Genomic DNA, 21,348 nt, shown 5'->3' on the forward strand with positions numbered 1-21,348 from the left:
GGGAACCATCATACACTTTTGGTGGGAATGTAAATTGGTGCAGCCACTGTGGAAAACAGTATGGAAGTTTCTCAATAAACTAAAAATAATACTAACATATGACCCAGCAATTCCACTCCTGGGTATATAACTGAAAAAAAAAACCCAAAAAACAGAAATACTAATTTCTAAAGATACATGCACCACAATGTTAATAGCAGCATTGTTTAGAAATGCCAAGGTATGGAAGCAACATAAGTGTCCATCAAGTGTCATTATTGATGACATTATATTCACATATATATATATATATATATATGAATGTCACTTGCATCACTTATATATATATATGAATATAAAGGAGTATAATGGAATACTACTCAGCCATTAGAAAGCACAAAATGTTGTCATCTGCAATAACATGGATGGACTTGGGGCTATTATGCTAAGTGAAATAAGTCAGACAAAGACAAATAATTTATGATATCATATGATATACATGGAATCTAAAAACTACAGCCAACTGGTGAATATAACAAAAAGAAGCAGACTCACAGATATAGAGAACAAACTAGTGGTTACCTGTGGGGAGAGGAAAGGGAGAAGGGCAATACAGGGGTAGGTGATTAAGAGGTACAAGTTATTACATATAAAATAAGCTACTAGGATATACTGTATAACACAAGGGATATAACCAATATTTTGTAATATCTCTAAGTGGAATATAACCTTTAAAAATTGTGCCTCGCTATATTGTATACTTGTAAATTTTTTTTGTTTTTTGCAGGCCCCTCACTGTTGTGGCCTCTCCCGTTGTAGAGCACAGGCTCCGGACGTGCAGGCTCAGACGCCATGGCTCACAGGCCTAGCCACTCCACAGCATGTGGGATCGCCACGGACCGGGGCATGAACCTTTGTCCCCTGCATCGGCAGGAGAACTCTCAACCACTGCACCACCAGAGAAGCCCTCTGTAACTTTTATAATATTGTACATCACCTATATATCAATAAATTTTTGGGGGTAAAAACCATGAAAGAATGTTTAACTATTTTACATTATTTTAAGAATGGAGAAAGGTTCTGAATAAAGAATTCTCCAAAGAAACTATGCAAATATCCAAGGAGCCCAAGCAAAGATGTTCACCATTTTTAGCCATCAGGGAAAAGTAAATCAAAAACACAATCAAATATCACTTCACATCCACTAAGATGACTAATTAAAAAGTCCAGTATTAACTAGTGTTGGTAGGTATATGGTGAAATTGGAACCCTCATACTTTGCTGTTGGAATGCAAAATGCTACAGCTGCTTTATATAATATCTGACAGTTCCTCAAATGGTTAAACATAGAGTTGCCATGTGAATTACTGAATTCCACACCTAGGTCTATACCCTGAAAAAATGAAAACATATGTCTACACGAAAACTTGTCATCAATGTTTCTAAATGGCCAAAAATGGAAATAACTTAAATGTCTATCAGCTGATGAATGGATAAATAAAATGTATACCCATACAATGGAATAATATTCAGTAATTTTAAAAAAATGAAAGCACTGATTGAAGCTAGAGTATAGATGACATTTGAGATCATTATGTTAACCCAAAAAAAGGCAGTCACGAAGCAGCACATATTGTAGAATTTCATATACATGAAATGTTCAGAATTGGAAAATGTGTACAGATAGAAAGTAGATTATTGGTTGCTTAGGGCTGGAAGTGGGGAGAATGAAGCAGTAGGGGGTGATAGCTAAGGGGTTTGCAAATTATCTTTGGGATAATAAAAATGTTCTAAAATTGATTGTGGTAATGGATGTACAAGTCTGTGAATATACTGAAAGCCACTGAATTTTACACTTAAATGGGTGAATTTTATGGTATACAATTTATATCTCAATAAACACCACCCTCTGAAGTTCATACTCACACTAGAACCTAAGAATAAGACCTTACTGAGGTGCATACTTAGATACATTCGTATCATATTTTAGAAACTTTTTTCTAGGTCTGATACATTTTCATAGGCTATTGAAAACTCTATTGGCACTAGGGATGGGAATGTGCTGATGATGCATACTGAGAAAAGTAGGCCTAGCTGTGGTCAAGTTGGCATTTCAGAGGCAGGCTAACTTTAGCTGAAATCCCATCTCTGCCACTGACCAAGTGTGGCCTTGGACAGTTTAATAAATTGCCTTGTATCTCAGTTTCCTCATCTCTAAAATGGGGAAAATATCACTTTCCTCACAGATTTGTTATCAGAATTAAATGAAATAATTATAAAAATATATAAATACTTAATTTGACACCACTGCCATCACAATGATTATAATTTAAATGTGCCTATAAAGATTATAGAACATTTGGGTATGTTTCAGACATGTGAGCTGGTCATTCTAGGCAGAGAGAACCATCTGAGGAAAGGCATGGATGTAAACAGCATGAGACATATTTGCAGAACTGGATATAGTGTATGTTGTGTGCAGAGGAAAAACTGAACAAATTGACTGATTCCAGATTTTGGGAGGGAAAGAGTGTCAAGCTAAAGGAACTCTGAAACAGCAGTGCAGGGATAATTCTTTATTCAACCTTGAATTCTTGGAAACTAGACCTAACAGCTTTGATAAAGAAGAACAAAATTGGAGGACTGATATTATTTGACTTCAAAGTGTATGAAGTTGCATAAATCGTGATGGCGTGTTAATTGTGTTAGATATATAGATCAATGGAACAGATGAGAGCATTCAGAAAAAGGGCCACACATATATGACCAATTGTGTTTTAACAAAGTCCTGAAGGCAATTCAGTGGAGAATGCATAGTCTTTTCAATAAATGGTATTACAACAATCAGATATGTATATGTGAAAAAATGAACTCCAATCCATGCTTCACCCAATATACAAAAATTAACTCAAAATAGATCATAGACAAACATTATAAATGTAAAATTATAAAACTTCTAGAAGAAAGCAAGGAAAAAAGTCTTGGTTACCTTCAGTTAGGGCAATACGTTTTAGATACATCCACAAAAGCATGATCCATAAATATCAAAATTAATATATTGGACTTTATAAAAATAAAAACTCTGCTCTTCAAAAATACTGATAAGGGAAGGAAAAGACAAGCTATATATTGGGAAAAATATTTTCAAATCACATATCTGATTAAAGACTGGTATCCAATATGTATAAAAATAAAGGAGGGGAACTTAAATGGGAAAAGAATTTGAAAAAGAATAGATACATGTATATGTATAATTCAATCACTTTGCTGTACACCTGAAACTAACACAACATTGTTAATCAACTATACTCCAATACAAAATAAAAAGTTAAAGTAATAAAAATAATAAAAGAGGGGCAAAATATTTGAACAGACACTTCACCAAAGAAGATATACTGAGAGCAAACAAGAACATAAAATGATGTGCAACATCAGTAGTCATTATAGAGATACTACTATACATCTATTAGACTGGCTAAAATTAAAAACAAGACCATCTTAAGTGCTGATGAAGATGAGAAGTAGCTGAGAGCAGATCAAAATGGTGGAGGAGTAGGACATGGAGCTCATCTTCTTCCCATAGATACATCAAAAATACATCTACATGTGGAACAGCTCTCATAGAACATCTACTGAACACTAGCAAAAGACATTAAACCTCCAAAAGGGCAAGAAAAACTCCACATAAATGGGTAGGACAAAAGAAAAAAGAAAAAGAAATAGAGAGAAAGGAATCAGGACAGGGCCTGCCCCCCTTCCGGGAGGGGAGCTGTGAAAGAGGAAAGGTTTCCACAATTGGGGAAGTCCCCTCACTGGTGAGACGATCAGCCAAGACAGAGGGGGGCTCTTCAGAGCCTTGGAGGAGAGTGTAGCAACAGGTTTATGAAGGGTAAAGCAGAGAGAACTACACAAATGATTGGTGCCTTTGACGTTCATCTGTTGGGGCATGTGGGGCTGGTTGTTGAGGCTCAGGCTTTGGACATCAGATCTTGGGGAGAGGATTGGAGTTGGCTGCTCAAAGACAGCCTGAGGGGGCTAAGGTGTGGTGTGCCACAACCAAGGGAATTTGGGAAGAAGCCTGGGTCCACCAGAGAGGCAAGGTGCTGGGGGCAAGCCAGCCTACCAGACCTATGGGGGCAGGTGCAAGCTGCTGCTGCCTTCTTGGATTCCAGAGGCAGACGCAGACAAGACCACTGCCACCACCAAGGGTCCTGTGAGTGGCTGTTGGTCATTGCCCCACATTCCCGGGAGTGTTTGTAGCCCACCAATGCCAAGAGTATTGCAACCTGGCACCAACCACTGCGCCCACCACTCAGGGGTTTCTGGCATGACCTGCTGCCACTGCCAAGGGTCACATGATCTGGTGCCCATTGCTGCACCTACCTCCCCATGAGTACATGCAGCCAGCTGCCTAAACCAATAGACCTGTGACCTGGAGCCAACAACTACCCCCTCCTTCCTGGGAGTGTGTGCACCGGCCATGCACCTGCACACACCCTATCAAGGGGATAACAACCAGCACACCCTGAGGAAAGAGGTAGCAAGCATCAAAACCAAAAACAGCATTCATGCCAAAAAAAAAAACAATGTTAAACCCACACAAGCTATGCAGGGACACTATATAAATAGCCTTCCAACACTACAGTATATATTTGTTTTGCCTAAACACAGAGTAAGAGAAATAAGCAAAATGAAGAAACAGAGGAACAACTCTCAGATAAAAGACCAAGAGAATTCTCCTGAAGGAGAAAAACAATGAAACAGACCTCTTCAGTCTAACAGACAGCAAGTTCAATAAGGAGGTAATGAAAATACTGGAGGAACTAAGAAAGGCTATCAACAGAAATGCAGATTACTGTAAAAAAGAGCTAGAATCTATAAGGACAGTCAAGAAAAATTTAAAAAGTCATTTGCTGAGACAAAAGCTGAGCACAAGGCAATGAATAGCATAATGAATAATGCAGAAAAAAGAATAAATGACCTGGAAGATAGAATAATGGAAATTACCCAATCAAAACAACAGACAGGGGTTTCCCTGGTGGCACAGGGGTTGAGAGTCCGCCTGCCGATGCAGGGGACACGGGTTCATGCCCCAGTCTGGGAAGATCCCACATGCCGTGGAGTGGCTAGGCCCGTGAGCCATGGCCGCTGAGCCTGCACGTGCGGAGCCTGTGCTCCACAACAGGAGAGGCCACAACAGTGAGAGGTCTACGTACCGCAAAAAAACCCAAAAAACAAAAAACAAAAACACAGCAGACAGAAAGCCAAATGAAAAAAAAATAAAATAAAAAAGAAAGCAATATAACAGACATATGGGATAATAAAAAGAGGGCCAGTCTATGCATAATAGGGATTCCAGAAGGAGAAGAAATAGTAAAGGGGATTGAAAATATATTTGAAGAAATTATGGCTGAAAACTTCCCAAATCTAAAGAAAGAAACAAACATCCAGATACAGGAAGAACAGTGGGTCCCATACAAGATGAACCCAAACAGACCTACACCAAGATATATTATAATAAAAATGGAAAAATTTAAAAATAAAAAGAGAATTCAAGAAGCAGCAAGAGAAAAGCAAAGAGTCACATACAAGGGAAATCCCAAAAGGCCTTCAGCTGAGTTTTCTGCAGAAACTTTGCAGGTCAGAAGGGTGTGGTATGATACATGCAAAGTACCAAAAAGGAAAAAAAAATGCAACCTAAGAAACTCTACTCAGCAAGTTTATCATTTAAGATTGAAGGAGAGATAAATAACTTTTCAAACAAACAAAAAATTAGAGGGTTTGGCAAAACCAGAAACTATAAATATGGCATTATTAATTGTGAAGCTTAATGGAACAATTGATGTTCCTGTGTAACTTGTTTACATAATTAAAATCTTTGATCTGTAAGTAAAAGATTTAATCATACTGCTCATTAGAGTAAATAGACCTTTAATTCAATTATATTAAGATAGTATATACAATTTTCAGATCTTCAGAAAACATTTGCTTGATTGTTAAGTAACCTTAAAAATCTATTTGTGACCAAATATCTGTTTTCTCTCTTTATGAAAGTTATTAATTCTAAAGTATTTTATTTATTTCCTCTAATTTAGCTTGTTGAAATAAGAATCTACTAGAATAAGTACCATCTTAATCAATTTATGTTCATTAACTACTTCACTATGAAAAGAATAATCCATAAATCCATACTGTCTGCATTGTCTGGGGAATATGTATGCTTTATTTAAAAAAAATACACATATGGTAACCTTTACTCTCAACTAAAATTATATAAGATCTTAAGAAATACTCATAAGTGATGCATCTTAACTATTTTATATATTACATATATCAGTTATTATTTCAAAAACTAAATATGTTGAGGGCTTCCCTGGTGGCACAGTGGTTGAGAGTCCGCCTGCCGATGCAGGGGACGCGGGTTCGTGCCCCGGACCGGGAAGATCCCACATGCCGCGGAGCGGCTAGGCCCGTGAGCCATGGCCGCTGAGCCTGCGCGTCCGGAGCCTGTGCTCCACAACGCGAGAGGCCACAGCAGTGAGAGGCCCGTGTACCGCAAAAAAAAAAAAAAACTAAATATGTTGAATAAAAACTACTTATTATTTTGCCTGCAACAGCCATGAAGCAGAGAGGAAGACCCAAATTAAATCCTGCACAAGCTCTAGGTACTACAACACCAACCACACCCACTCTCAAGGGGCTAATAGTCTGCACACCCTGAGAAAATATGTGGCTGGTGTCCATACCAATACCAGTCCCCCAACAAAAACACTAGACACAAAGAGTCTACACAGGTATGCTCCCACATAAAAACAGTCCAACACCACAGTAGATAATGGTTTCTCCTAAATTCATAGAGACAGAGAAAGTTATGAAAATGAAAAGGCAGTGGTACTACACTCAATTAAAAAAGAGAGAGAGGGCTTCCCTGGTGGCACAGTGGTTGAGAGTCTGCCTGCCGATGCAGGGGACATGGGTTCATGCCCCAGTCTGGGAAGATCCCACATGCCATGGAGCAGCTAGGCCCGTGATCTATGGCCGCTGAGCCTGCGCATCCAGAGCCTGTGCTCTGCAATGGGAGAGGCCACAACAGTGAGAAGCCTGTGTAACACAAAAAGAAAAAAAAAAAGAGAGAGAGAGAGAGAAATATCCTGAAAGAACAAATAATAAAATAGAGCTTCCCATTCTACTAGACCTTGAGTTCAAAAAGGAGGTAATTAAATATGCTACTTATTATACATAGAAATGTAGATCACTGTAACAAGTAACTAGAAACTATAAAAATGAACAAATAAAAAAAAAATGAACCAATAAAATATATACAATTCTATTGCTGAAATAAAAGAAAATGCAGAAGCAATGAATAGCAGACCAAATAACAGAGAAAAACAAATAAGTGATCTGGAAGCTAGAAAAAAGGAAATAATCCAATCAGAACTGCAGACAGATAAATTTTTTAAAAAGATGAAAACAACACAGAAGATGTAAGAGATAATATAAAATGCACCAACCTACACATAACCGGGGTTCCAGCAGGAGAAGAGGGAGAGAGGGGATTGAAAATGTATTTGAAGAAATTAGAGCTGAAAAATTCACACTTAAAAAAGGAAACAGATATCCAGGTACAGGAAGCACAGAAGGTCCCCAACAAGATGAACCCAAACAGACCCACACCAATATATATCATAATTAAAATGGCAATAGTTAAAGATAAGGAGGAGATTCTAAAGGCAACTAGAGAAAAACAAAGGGTTGATTACAAGGGAAACACCATAAGGCTATCAGCTGCTTTTCTGTGGAAATTTTGCAGGCCAGAAGAGTGGCAAAATAAATTCAAAGTCTTGAAAAAGAAAATTCTGCCACCTAGAATACTCTTCCCTACAAGATTTAGAATCATTTAGAACAAGAGGAGAAATAAAGAATTTCTCAGACAAGCAAAAACTAAAAGAATACAGCAGTACTAAACCTATCATAAAAGAAATACTGAAAGACCATCTCTAAACAGAAAAGATGCAAGAAGTTATAGGAAGGAGGAAATCACAATCGGAAAGTAAATCACAAATTAGTCAGTATAGAGAACAAAAAGAAAAAAAAAAACTATTTGTGAAAGCAATGATAAGCACAAGGAAAATCAAAAGGATAAACATGAGGGCTTCCCTAGTGGTGCAGTGGTTGAGAGTCCGCCTGCCAATGCAGGGGACACAGGTTCATGCCCCAGTCCGGGAAGATCCCACATGCTGTAGAGTGGCTAGGCTCGTGAGCCATGGCCGCTGAGCCTGCACGTCTAGAGCCTGTGTTCTGCAGCAGGAGAGGCCACAGCAGTGAGAGGCCCGCATATCGCAAAAGAAAAAAAAAAAAAGAATAAACATGAAGATGAAAAAAGGATATCAAAATCATAAAATGTGGGGAAGGATAGGAAGAAAATGCAGATTCTTCTTCTTTCTTTTATTTTTTAATATGTTTGAGCCTATATAACTGTCAGTCTAAAGCAAGCAGATATAGGAAGGTATTAACATACTTGAAAACAGGGCAACCACAAATGAAAAACATACATTAGATTCACACACAGAAAAAGAAGAGAACACAAGCATAAAATAAAACGAAATCATCAAAACACAAAAAGAAAAACAAAAAAGATAAAGAAAGGAACAAGAAAAATGAAGAATCAACTGGAAAACAAGTTTGAAATGGTAATAAATACATATGCATCAATAAATACCTTAAATGTCAGTGGACTTAATGTTCCAGTCAAATACATAGAGTGCCAGACTGGATAAAAAACAACAACAAAAACAAACAAACAAAAGAACAAGAGCCTACAATATGCTGTCTACAAGAGACCCACCTCAGGGCAAAAGACACACATAGATTGACCGTGAGGGAACAGAAAAAGATATTTCAGGCAAATGGAAATGAAAAGTAAGCAGGAGTTGCAATACTCATATCAGACAAAATAGACTTTAAAGTAAAGATTATAAAGAAAGATAAAGAAGGACACTATAATGATAAAAGTATCAATGCAGGAAGAGGATATTTCACTCATCAACTTATATGCACCTTATATAGAAACAATGAAATATATAAAATGAATACTAATAGACATAAAGGGAGAAATCAATGGGAATACAATAATTATAGGAGACTTTAACACCTCACTCACATCAATGGACAGATATTCTAGACTGAGACTCAATAAGGAGACAGAGATCCTAAATGATACAGTAGAACAGTTAGACTTAATTGATATCTCCAGGACATTACATCCAAAAAAACCAGGATACACATTCTTTTCAAGCACACACAGAACATTCTGTAGGATTGACCACATACTTGGGCACAAAACTAACCTCAAAAAATTTAAGAGTGCAGAAATTATTTCAATCATCTTCTCTGACCACAATGGCATGAAACTAGAAATCAACCACAGGAAAAGAAATGAGAAAAAATTGACTACAGGGAGACTAAACAACATCCTACTAAAAAACCAAAGGGTCAATGAGGAAATAAAAAAGGAAGTTAAAAAGTACTCTGAGACAGGGCTTCCCTGGTGGCGCAGTGGTTGAGAGTCCGCCTGCCGATGCAGGGGACACGGGTTCGTGCCCCAGTCCGGGAAGATCCCACATGCTGCAGAGTGGCTGGGTCCGTGAGCCATGGCTGCTGAGCCTGCATATCCGGAGCCTGTGCTCTGCAACAGGAGAGGCCACTACAGTGAGAGGCCCACATACCGCAAAAAAAAAAAAAAAAAAAAAAGTACCCTGAGACAAACGACAATTAAAACTCAAACATATAAACCTATGGGATGCAGCAAAAGCAGTTCTTAGAAGAAAGTTCATAGCTATACAGGCCTTCCTCAAAAAACAAAATAATCTCAAGTCAAAAACCTAACCTAACACCTAAAAGCATTAGAAAAAGAACGAACCAAACCTAAAGTCAGCAGAAGGAAGGAAATAATAAAGATCATGGATGAAATAAATAAAATAGAGATTAAAAAACAATAGAAAAAAATCAATAAAACCAAGAGCTGGTTCTTTGAAAGGGTAAACAAAATAAATAAACCTCTGGCCAGGCTCACCAAGAAGAAAAGAGAGAGGGAACCCAAATAAACAAAATAAGAAATGAAAAAGGAGAAATCTCAACTGATACCATAGAAATACAAAAAACCCTTAGAGAACACTATGAATAATTATGCACCAAAAAATTTGACAACCTAGAAGAAATGGGCAAATTTCTAGGAACATACAGATCATGAAAATTGAATCAAGAAGAAATAGATGATTTGAACAGGCCGATCACTAAAACTGATATAGAATCTGTAAAAAAAAAAAAAAAAAAAAATAAAGCAGAAAAAATAAAACTCTCTACAAACAAAAGTCCAGGACCAGATGGCTTCACAGGCAAATTCTACCAAACATACAAAGAACTTATACCAATTCTCAAACTCTGCCAAAAGATTGAAGAGGAGGGTACACTCTCAAAGAGATTCTATGAAGCCATCATCACCCTCATACCAAAACCAGACAAAGACACCACCAAAAAGAAAATTACAGGCCAGTATCTTTGATGAATATAGATGCAAAAATTCTCAACAAAATATTATCAAACTGAATCCAACAACACATAAAAAAGATCATATACCATGACCAAGTGGGATTCATCCCAGTTTCACAAGGATAGTTCAACATTCACAAATCAATCCGTGTAACACATCATATTGACAAAAGAAAAAAAAAACACATGATCATCTCAATAGATGCAGAAAAAACATTTGACAAAATTCAACATCAATTCATGATAAACACTCTTAGCAAAGTGGGAATAGAGGGAACATATCTCAACATAATGAAAGCTATTTATGACAAACCCACAGCCAATAAAATACTCAACAGTAAAAGCTAAAAGCCTTCCTGCTAAAATCTTGAACAAGACAAGGATGCCCACTCTCACCACTTCTATTCAACATAGTATTGGAAATCCTAGCCATGGAAATAAGGGAAGAAAAAGAAATAAAAGGAATCCAAATTGGAAGAGAAGAGGTGAAATTGTCACTATATGCAGATGGCATGATACTATACATAGAAAACCCTAAGGAATTCAAACAAAAACTACTACATCTAATAAATAAATTCAGCAAAGTGACAGGACACAAGATTAACATTCAAACATCCATTGCATGTCTTTACACTAACAATGAAATATCAGAAAGGGAATGTAAAAAAAAAAAAAAACCTTTTAAAATAGCATCAAAGGGCTTCCCTGGTGGCGCAGTGGTTGAGAGTCCTCCTGCCGATTCAGGGGACATGGGTTCGTGCCCCAGTCCAGGAAGATCTCACATGCCGTGGAGCAGCTGGGTCCATGAGTCATGGCCGCTGAGCCTGTGCATCCGGAGCCTGTGCTCCACAACGGGAGAGGCCACAACAGTGAGAGACCCGCATAGCACACACACACACACACACAAAAAATAGCACCAAAAAAAAAATACTAAGGAATAAACCTGAGCAAGGTGGTGAAAGACATATAGGCTGAAAACTGTAAAACATTAATAAAGTAAATTAAAGAGGATTCAAAGAAATGGAAAGATATCCCATGTTCTTAGACTGGAAGACTTAATATTGTTAAAATGGCAATGCTACCCAAAGCAACCTACAGATTTAATGTGATCCCTATCAAAATACCCAAGATATTTTTCACAGAACTAGAACAAATAATACAAAAATTTATAAGGAACCATAAAAGACCCAGAATTTCCAAAGCAGTCCTGAGGGGGAAATATACAAAAGCGGGAGGCATAAATGTCCCAGACTTCAGACAATACTGCAAAACTACAGTAATCAAAACCATGTGGTATTGGTACAAAAACAGACATACGGATCAATGGAACAGAATAGAGAGCCCAGAGATAAACCCACACACCTATGGTCAATTAATCTTCAACAAAGAAGGCAAGAATATTAAATGGGAAAAAGACAGTCTTTTCAGCAAATGGTGCTGGGAAAGTTGGACAGCTGCATGTAAAGAAATGAAGTTAGAACACACCCTCATGCCATTCACAAAAATAAACTCAAAATGGCTTAAAGACTTAAACATAAGACATGACACCATTAAATTCCTAGAAGAGAGCATGGGCAAAACATTCTCTGACATAAATCGCACAAATGTTTTCTTAGGTCAGTCTCCCAAGGCAATAGAAATAAAAACAAAAATAAACATATGGAACCTAATCAGACTTACAAGCTTTTACACAGCAAAAAAAAAAAAAACATAAATAAAAATACAAAAGACAGCCTATGGCATGGGGGAAAATATTTGCAAATAATGTGACAGGTGAGGGCTTAATCTCCAAAGTATACAAACAGCCCATACAACTCAACAACAAAAAAAAACAAACAAACCAATTAAAAATGGGTAGAAGACTTTAATAGACATTTCTCCAAAGAAGACATACAGATGGCCAGTGGGCACATGAAAAGATGCTCAGCATCACTAATTATTAGAGAAATGCAAATCAAAACTGCAATTAAGGGCTTCCCTGGTGGCGCAGTGGTTGGGAGTCCGCCTGCTGATGCAGGGGACGCGGGTTCGTGCCCCGATCTGGGAGGATCCCACATGCCGCGGGGAGGCTGGGCCCGTGAGCCATGGCCGCTGGGCCTGCGTGTCTGGAGCCTGTGCTCCGCAATGGGAGGGGCCGCGGCAGTGAGAGGCCCGCGTACCGCAAAAAAAAAAAAAAAAAAAAAAAAAAAAAACTGCAATTAAGTACCACCTCACACTGGTCAGAATGGCCATCATTAAAAAGTCTACAAACAACAAATGCTGGAGAGGGTGTGGAGAAAAGGGAACCCTCCTACACTGTTGATGGGAATGTAAGTTGGTGCAGCCACTATGGAAAACAGTGTCAATGTTCCTCAGAAAACTGAAAATAGAATTACCATATGATACAGAAATCGCACTCCTGGACATATATCCAGACAAAACTATAATTCAAAATGATAAATGCATCCCTATGTTCATAGCAGCACTATTCACAATAGCCAAAACATGGAAACAACCTAAATGTTCATCGATGGATGAATGGATAAAGAAGATGTGGTACATATATACAATGGAATACTACTCAGCCATAAAAAAGAATGAAATAATGCCGTTTGCAGCAATATATATGCAACTAGAGATTATCATACTAAGTGAAGTAAGTGAAAAAGAGAACGACAAACACCATATGATATCACTTATATGTGGAATCTAAAATATGGCCCAAATGAACCTGTCTACAAAACAGAAACAGACTCACAGACATAGAGAACAGACTTGTGGTTGCCAAGGGTGAGGGGGGTGGGGGAGGGAAGAACTGAGAGTGTTGGATTAGCAGATGTCAACTATTATATATAAGATGGATAAACAAGGTTCTACATAGCACAGGGAACTATGTTCAATACCTTGTGATAAACCATAATGGAAAAGAGTATAAAAAAAATGTCTATATGTGTATAACTGAGTCACTTTGCTGTACAGCAGAGATTGGCACAACATTATAAATCAACTATACTTCAATAAAAATATAAAATAAAATAAAAAGATGGGAAGTAGCTGCAACTCTCATATGATGCTGGTAGGAATTTAAAATAGTACCAATACTTTGGAAAACTGTTTGGCAGTGTCTTAAAAATACATCCATACATGTCTTATATGATCCACTCCTAGATATTCAGTCAAGAGGAACAAAAGTGTATTTAATTTCAAGACTGTCATGTGAATGTTCACAGCAGCTTTATCATAGTAGCCTAAAACCGGGAACAACTCAAATCTCATCAGTCAAGGAATTGATAAACAAGCTGTGATATATCCAAACAATGTAGTACAATTAGCAATAAAAGAAAATAACTATGACATTTTCAATGAGTATGATTCTCAAAATAATTACTATAAGTGAAAGAAGCCAGACAGAAAAGCATATATACTTTATGATTCTATTTATATAAAACTCTAGAAAATGCAACCTAGTTTTTAGTGACAAATGAAAATCAGTGGTTGCCTGGGGGAGAGGGCAGAGAAGAAAGGGAGAGTGGAATTACAGAGGGGTACTAAAATACTTTTGTAAGTGATGAATATACTTATTATCTTTTTTGTCATGATAATTTCATTGGTATGAGTATATAAAATTACCAATTTGTATGTTCTTAATATATACAGTTTATTACATGTAAATTATACCTCAATACAGCTCTTTTAAAAAGGGAACTTCAATGTTTTGCATTCTGAACTTTGATTATATAATATGTTTTTGTATTTTCAATAAGAAATTTTTCATATTCAGAACCAGATCACTAGAAAGGATACATGTTAAACTTGAGTTTTTACCAGGCTAGCACATAGAAATGAAGAATGAGACAGTAATTCTGTAGCAAAAATTTGTGTTAATGCTACTGATTTTAAAAAGCAAAGGCAAAAGTGATACTTACCCTGCCAATAAGTTTGCTGCATCTAATATAAATTGATGATCTTTTTTTATTCAGTACCAAAAGGAAAATGTCCTTTATTTACACATCTTATCCATAAGTTGAGATTCATTTTGAATCCCATAATCCTTTAGAAAGTACTCTGATGTCATAACTTTCTGAACTTTTACTGTCACATAAAGGTTAGTATTTGATTCAACCATAGTAATTTCATTAAGATCCTTTCCTTTTGGTTACTCAGATTGTAAGATTTAAAGCTTTATTGTCCAGTACTATAGCCACTAAACATATGTGGCTATTTAGTTCTTGAAAAGTGGCTAGTGACACATATTTGGCTAATAATATATTAGGTATTATTGACTTAACTAAAATATATTATTATTTTTTAAACATCTTTATTAGAGTATAATTGCTTTACAATGGTGTGTTAGTTTCTGCTTTATAACAAAGTGAATCAGTTATACATATACATATGTCCCCATATCTCTTCCCTCTTGCATCTCCCTCCCTCCCACCCTCCCTATCCCACCCTTCTAGGTGGTCACAAAGCACCGAGCTGATTTCATCCCTTTATTTTTACTTTTTTAAATGTAGCTACTAGAAAAATTTTAAATTATATATGTGGCTGGCATTATATTTCTGTTAAAAAATGTTGATCTGGAGAGCAGAGAACTAGTCTTGTACTTCCCATGGTACATGACAATGTTATCATGTATTAGACACTCAATAAACAGGTTAATTATATAATTGATCGATTATTAAAAGTCAATAATAATTAATGTTACAATTTATTGGGTACTTTATATGTACCAACTAGTGTAATAAATATCCTGTGTAAATTAACTCATGTTGTCATATAGAGTAGATGTTTTATCCTAAGTTTACTGACAAGAAAATTGAAACTCAGAGGAGTTAATTTACTTACCCAAGGCTACACAGCAGAACTAAGATCTGAACCAGGCCAACATCATTGTCTTTAACCATTAACTTGTACTAACCTCCCAGTGGATTTGTTGGTCATTTCAACCATATCTACATTGAAAATAATAGTTGTCCATTTTTAAACATCATGAAGTACTGCATGAAATCTCTAAAACTTCAACTACAATTGATTTTTTGAATACAAACTATTTCCATAGTGTTTTTTTTTGTTTTTTTTTTTACAATCCTTCTCAATGCCATGTTACTAACGATTTTTGGCAGCATCACTTTTTTACACTAGCTTTATTGGGCAGAGGAAGCTAATGGCATTTATTTGGAAAGCCAAATATGTGTAACGTGTGTACAGAGTGTACAGAGTGATTGCACATTAAGGCCTAAAGCCAAAGTTATCTTCTGACTCTTTTTTTTACCTGAATCACCTCTTCTCATTTCCATTAAGCTGGAATCTATTTTTATTTTTCTATGCTCCTATTTTCACTGAATTTTTCCTCATTCTTTTAATTTATTTAACGATACCTTTATTTCCTCATTTGGGTTCCTCTTGGAACTCAAAATTTGGAGGAAAATATCACCGCTGTTTTCAAATGATTGCTTCATTTCAGTCTTTCAGCAAAATTAATTTTATGTAAATCAATAAATCTTTGAAAATTGCTGCAAACTCTCAAATTATAGTACAGTAATAAATTAGAATATGACTAAAGAAAAGTCCTGCAGCAGGTTATAGATAATACACAGAGGTGCTAGTGAAGTGTCCTTAGTAGTACAGTAAATAATACAATGTTGACCTTTGGATTTTTTTTTTTACATCTTTATTGGAGTATAATTGCTTTACAATGGTGTGATAGTTTCTGCTTTATAACAAAGTGAATCAGTTATACATATACATATGTTCCCATATCTCTTCCCTCTTGCGTCTCCCTCCCTCCCACCTGCCCTATCTCACCCTTCCAGGCAGTCACAAAGCACCGAGTTGATTTCCCTGTGCTATGCGGCTGCTCCCCATTAGCTATATACCTTACGTTTGGTAGTGTATATATGTCCATGCCTCTCTCTCGCTTTGTTATAGCTTACCCTTACCCCTCCCCATATCCTCAAGTCCATTCTCTAGTAGGTCTGTGTTTTTATTCCTGTCTTACCCCTAGGTTCTTCATGACATTTTCTTTTCTTAAATTCCATATATATATATGTGTTAGCATATGGTATTTGTCTTGCTCTTTCTGACTTACTTCACTCTGTATGACAGACTCTAAGTCTCTCCACCTCATTACAAAGAGCTCAATTTAGTTTCTTTTTATGGCTGAGTAATATTCCACTGTATATTTGTGCAACATCTTCTTTATCCATTCATCTGATGATGGACAGTTAGGTTGTTTCCATCTCCGGGCTATTGTAAATAGAGCTGCAATGAACATTTTGATACATGACAATTTTTGAATTATGATTTTCTCAGGGTATATGCTCAGTAGTGGGATTACTGGGTCATATGGTATTTCTATTTGTAGTTTTTTAAGTAACCTCCATACTGTTCTCCAAAGTGGCTGTATCAATTTATATTCTGACCAACAGTACAAGAGGGTTCCCTTTTCTCCACATCCTCTCCAGCATTTATTGTTTCTAGATTTTTTGATGATGACCATTCTGACTGGTGTGAGATGATATCTCATTGTAGTTTTGATTTGCATTGCTCTAATGATTGATGACGTTGAGCATTCTTTCATGTGTTTGTTGGCAGTCTGTATATCTTCTTTGGAGAAATGTCTATTTAGGTCTTCTGCCCATTTTTGGTTTGGGTTGTTTGGTTTTTTGTTATTGAGCTGCATGAGCTGCTTGTAAATTTTGGAAATTAATCCTTTGTCAGTTTCTTCATTTGCAAATATTTTCTCCCATTCTGAGGGTTGTCCTTTGGTCTTGTTTATGGTTTCCTTTGCTGTGAAAAAGGTTTGAAGTTTCATTAGGTCCCATTTGTTTATTTTTGTTTTTATTTCCATTTCCCTAGGAGGTGGATCAAAAAGGATCCTGCTGTGATTTATGTCATATGGTGTTCTGCCTATGTTTTTTTTTCTAAGAGTTTGATAGTTTCTGGCCTTACATTTAGGTCTTTAATCCATTTTGAGCTTATTTTTGTGTATGGTGTTAGGGAGTGATGTAATCTCATACTTTTACATGTACCTGTCCAGTTTTCCCAGCACCACTTATTGAAGAGGCTGTCCTTTCTCCACTGTACATTCCTGCCTCCTTTATCAAAGATAAGGTGACCATATGTGCCTGGGTTTATCTCTGGGCTTTCTATCCTGTTCCATTGATCTATCTTTCTGTTTTTGTGCCAGTACCATATTGTCTTGATTACTGTAGCTTTGTAGTATAGTCTGAAGTCAGGGAGCCTGATTCCTCCAGCTCCGTTTTTCGTTCTCAAGATTGCTTTGGCTATTTGGGGTCTTTTGTGTTTCCATACAAATTGTGAAGTTTTTTGTTCTCGTTCTGTAAAAAATGCTAGGGGTAGTTTTATAGGGATTGCATTGAATCTGTAGGTTGCTTTGGGTAGTAGAGTCATTTTCACAAAACCAGACAAGGATGTCACAAAGAAAGAAAACTACAGGCAAATATCACTGATGAACATAGATGCAAAAGTCCTCAACAAAATACTAGCAAACAGAATCCAACAGCACATTAAACGGATCATACACCATGATCAAGTGGGGTTTATTCCAGGAATGCAAGGATTCTTCAATATACGCAAATCAATCAATGTGATACACCATATTAACAAATTGAAGGAGAAAAAAACATATGATCATCTCAATAGATGAAGAGAAAGCTTTCGACAATATTCAACACCCATTTATGATAAAGACCCTGCAGAAAGTAGGCATAGAGGGAACTTTCCTCAACATAATAAAGGCCTTATATGACAAACCCACAGGCAACATCGTCCTCAATGGTGAAAAACTGAAAGCATTTCCACTAAGATCAGGAACAAGACAAGGTTGCCCACTCTCACCATTCTTATTCAACATAGTTTTGGAAGTTTTAGCCACAGCAGTCAGAGAAGAAAAGGAAATAAAAGGAATCCAAATCGGAAAAGAAGAAATAAAGCTGTCACTGTTTCCAGATGACATGATACTATACATAGAGAATCCTAAAGATGCTACCAGAAAACTACTAGAGCTAAGCAATGAATTTGGTAAAGTAGCAGGATACAAAGTTAATGCACAGATATCTCTGGTATTCCGATACACTAATGATGAAAAGTCTGAAAGTGAAATTAAGAAAACACTCCCATTTACCATTGCAACAAAAAGAATAAAATATCTAGGAATAAACCTACCTAAGGACACAAAAGACCTGTATGCAGAAATTTATGACACTGATGAAAGAAATGAAAGGTGGTACAAATAGATGGAGAGGTATAGCATGTTCTTGGATTGGAAGAATCAACATTGTGAAAATGACCTTTGGATATTAAACTAATCAATTAAATTTACAATGGGAATCCAAGGGGACAAACAATTATGAAGAGCCTTATCAGTGATATTAACACTTTTACAAGGAATAGGCTATATAGGAAAAATATATGGTTCAGTGAAGTCCTATTTAGATAATGTGAATTCAGCCCTGTCCAGAGGAAAGAGGCACCCTAAAACTACAGGAGAGGAACAATCTATTCAACAAAAATGAATTATTGGCTGTGTATAGGAAATATTTCACCATATATGACAAAATAGTATCATGTGAAATATTGGTATTTGGTACAGAAATTCTGATTTTTGAAAATTTTCCTAAAGCAATGAAAGCACCAGTTAAAAGGACATATGTACAAGGTCGCTTATGGCAGTGTTCTTTACAGTGTCCAATGCCTTTGTCTATAGAGGTAGGTGATAGATAAGTAGGTAGGTAGAAGATAGATAAATAGATAAATAGATAGATATTAATATATTAATATATAGATGTTGATACATATCAATTTTACTTTATGTCTTGTATGATTTGGTACTCCACTCTCATTATTCTTGACTACCTTTTCATGTACAATGACTTCCTTCTCATAACTTAAGGAAATGTAAAGGATGGCTACTGCTCCCCTTCGGTTGTATCTCAGATAATGTATTGCTAAAGAGGTAAACAGAAAAATTTAATCTTTTGTGCCTCTGTTTCTTAAAATTCACTTTAATTCAATACATTTTCAAATTTAAGATTTTTTCTTTTACCTCTTAAAGATTGAGGAACGTGTAGATCATGAGTACCTGAAAGGTAATATCAACTCAATATATCCCTCAAAACTTTATTAAAAAAATAGGATACAATTACTTCTAACATAAAAACACTTTTTCAAAATAAATAATAGTCCATTCTAGGACCTTACTCCTTCTTTCTAAACTAATAATAAAAGGAAACACACAGATTTGATTTTGAAATATTTGCTTTCAGATTTTATTTACTCCATTGACAATTAAACTGGCATTCATGGAATCATTTAACAAATATTTACTAAACATTTACTGTGTGCCATATATTATACTAGGCCATGCATGTAGAAATACAACCCTTACATGATCACACCCCTTCCAATTGCTTTTTGAAATAATTGTAACCTGGATCAAATTTTCTAGTTTTCTATATATTAGAGGAAAGTTTCAAGTTTCTGCTTCATATTATCTTAAATAAAAATTGAGCCTAACTACGAGCTTCATTAAGCAATATTTTTCTACATTTTTGTTTCTTTTTAACATTTTTATTGGGGTATAATTGTTTTAGAATGGTTAGTTTCTGCTTTATAAAAAGGTGAATCAGTTATACATACACATATATCCCAATATCTCTTCCCTCTTGCATCTCCCTCCCTCACACCCTCCCTATCCCACCCATCCAAGTGGTCACAAAGCACCAAGCTGATCTCCCTGTGCTATGTGGCTGCTTCCCACTAGCTATCTATTTTACGTTTGGTAGTGTATATATATCCATGCCACTCTCTCACTTTGTCCAAGGTTACCCTTCCCACCTCCCCATATCCTCAAGTAAATTTTCTAGTAGGTCTGCATCTTTATTACAGTCTTGCCACAAGGTTCTTCATGACTTTTTTTGTTTTTGGATTCCATATATATATGTTAGCATATGGTATTTGTTTCTCTCTTTCTGACTAACTTCACTCTGAATGACGGTCTCTAGGTCCATCCACCTCACTACAAATAACTCAGTTTCATTCTATTTTATGGCTGTGTAATATTCCATTGTATATATGTGCCACATCTTCTTTATCCATTCATCTGTTGATGGATACTAAGGTTGCTTCCATTTACTGGGTATTGTAAAATAGAGCTTCAATGAACATTTTGGTACATGACACTTTTTCAATTCTGGTTTCATCAGGGAATTTGCCAAGTAGTGGGATTGCTGGCTTATATGGTAGTTCTATTTTTAGTTTTTTAAGGAACCTCCACACTGTTCTCCATAGTGGCTGTATAAATTTACATTCTCACCAACAGTTCAAGAGGGTTCCCTTTTCTCCACACCCTCTCCGGCAATTATTGTTGGTAGATTTTTTCATGATGGCCATTCTGAGTGGTGTGAGATGACACCTCATTGTAGTTTTGATTTGCATTTCTCTAATGATTAATGATGTTGAGCATTCTTTCATGTATTTGTTGGCAATCTGTATATCTTCTTTGGAGAAATGTCTATTTAGGTCTTCTTCCCATTTTGGGGCTGTGTTTTTTGATTTTTTGATATTGAGCTACGTGAGCTGCTTGTCAGTTTTGGAGGTTAATCCTTTGTCAGTTGCTTCATTTGCAAATATTTTCTCCCATTCTGAGGATTGTCTTTTGGTCTTGATTATGGCTTCCCTTGCTGTGCCAAAGTTTTTAAGTTTCATTAGGTCACATTTGTCTATTTTTGTTTTTATTTCCATTTCTCTAGGAGGTGGGTCAAAAAGGCTATTGCTATGATTTATGTAATACAGTGTTCTGCCTATGTTTTCCTTTAA

General features: G+C 36.3%; 1 long non-coding RNA gene across 1 annotated transcript; it reads right to left on the minus strand.

The window, feature by feature from the left end:
* Positions 1 to 9,372: 9,372 nt before the first annotated feature.
* Positions 9,373 to 9,770, minus strand: LOC113609101 (uncharacterized). Its single transcript, XR_003428498.1, has 2 exons — positions 9,734 to 9,770; positions 9,373 to 9,505 (listed from the first exon to the last, which is right to left on the minus strand). It is a non-coding gene; the product is annotated as an uncharacterized LOC113609101 (long non-coding RNA).
* Between the last annotated feature and the right edge of the window lie 11,578 nt (positions 9,771 to 21,348).

Source organism: Aethalodelphis obliquidens, unplaced genomic scaffold (assembly GCF_003676395.1).
Source record: "Aethalodelphis obliquidens isolate GAN/ISIS:26980383/991018 unplaced genomic scaffold, ASM367639v1 scaffold54, whole genome shotgun sequence".
NCBI classification, from domain to species: Eukaryota; Metazoa; Chordata; class Mammalia; order Artiodactyla; family Delphinidae; genus Aethalodelphis; species Aethalodelphis obliquidens.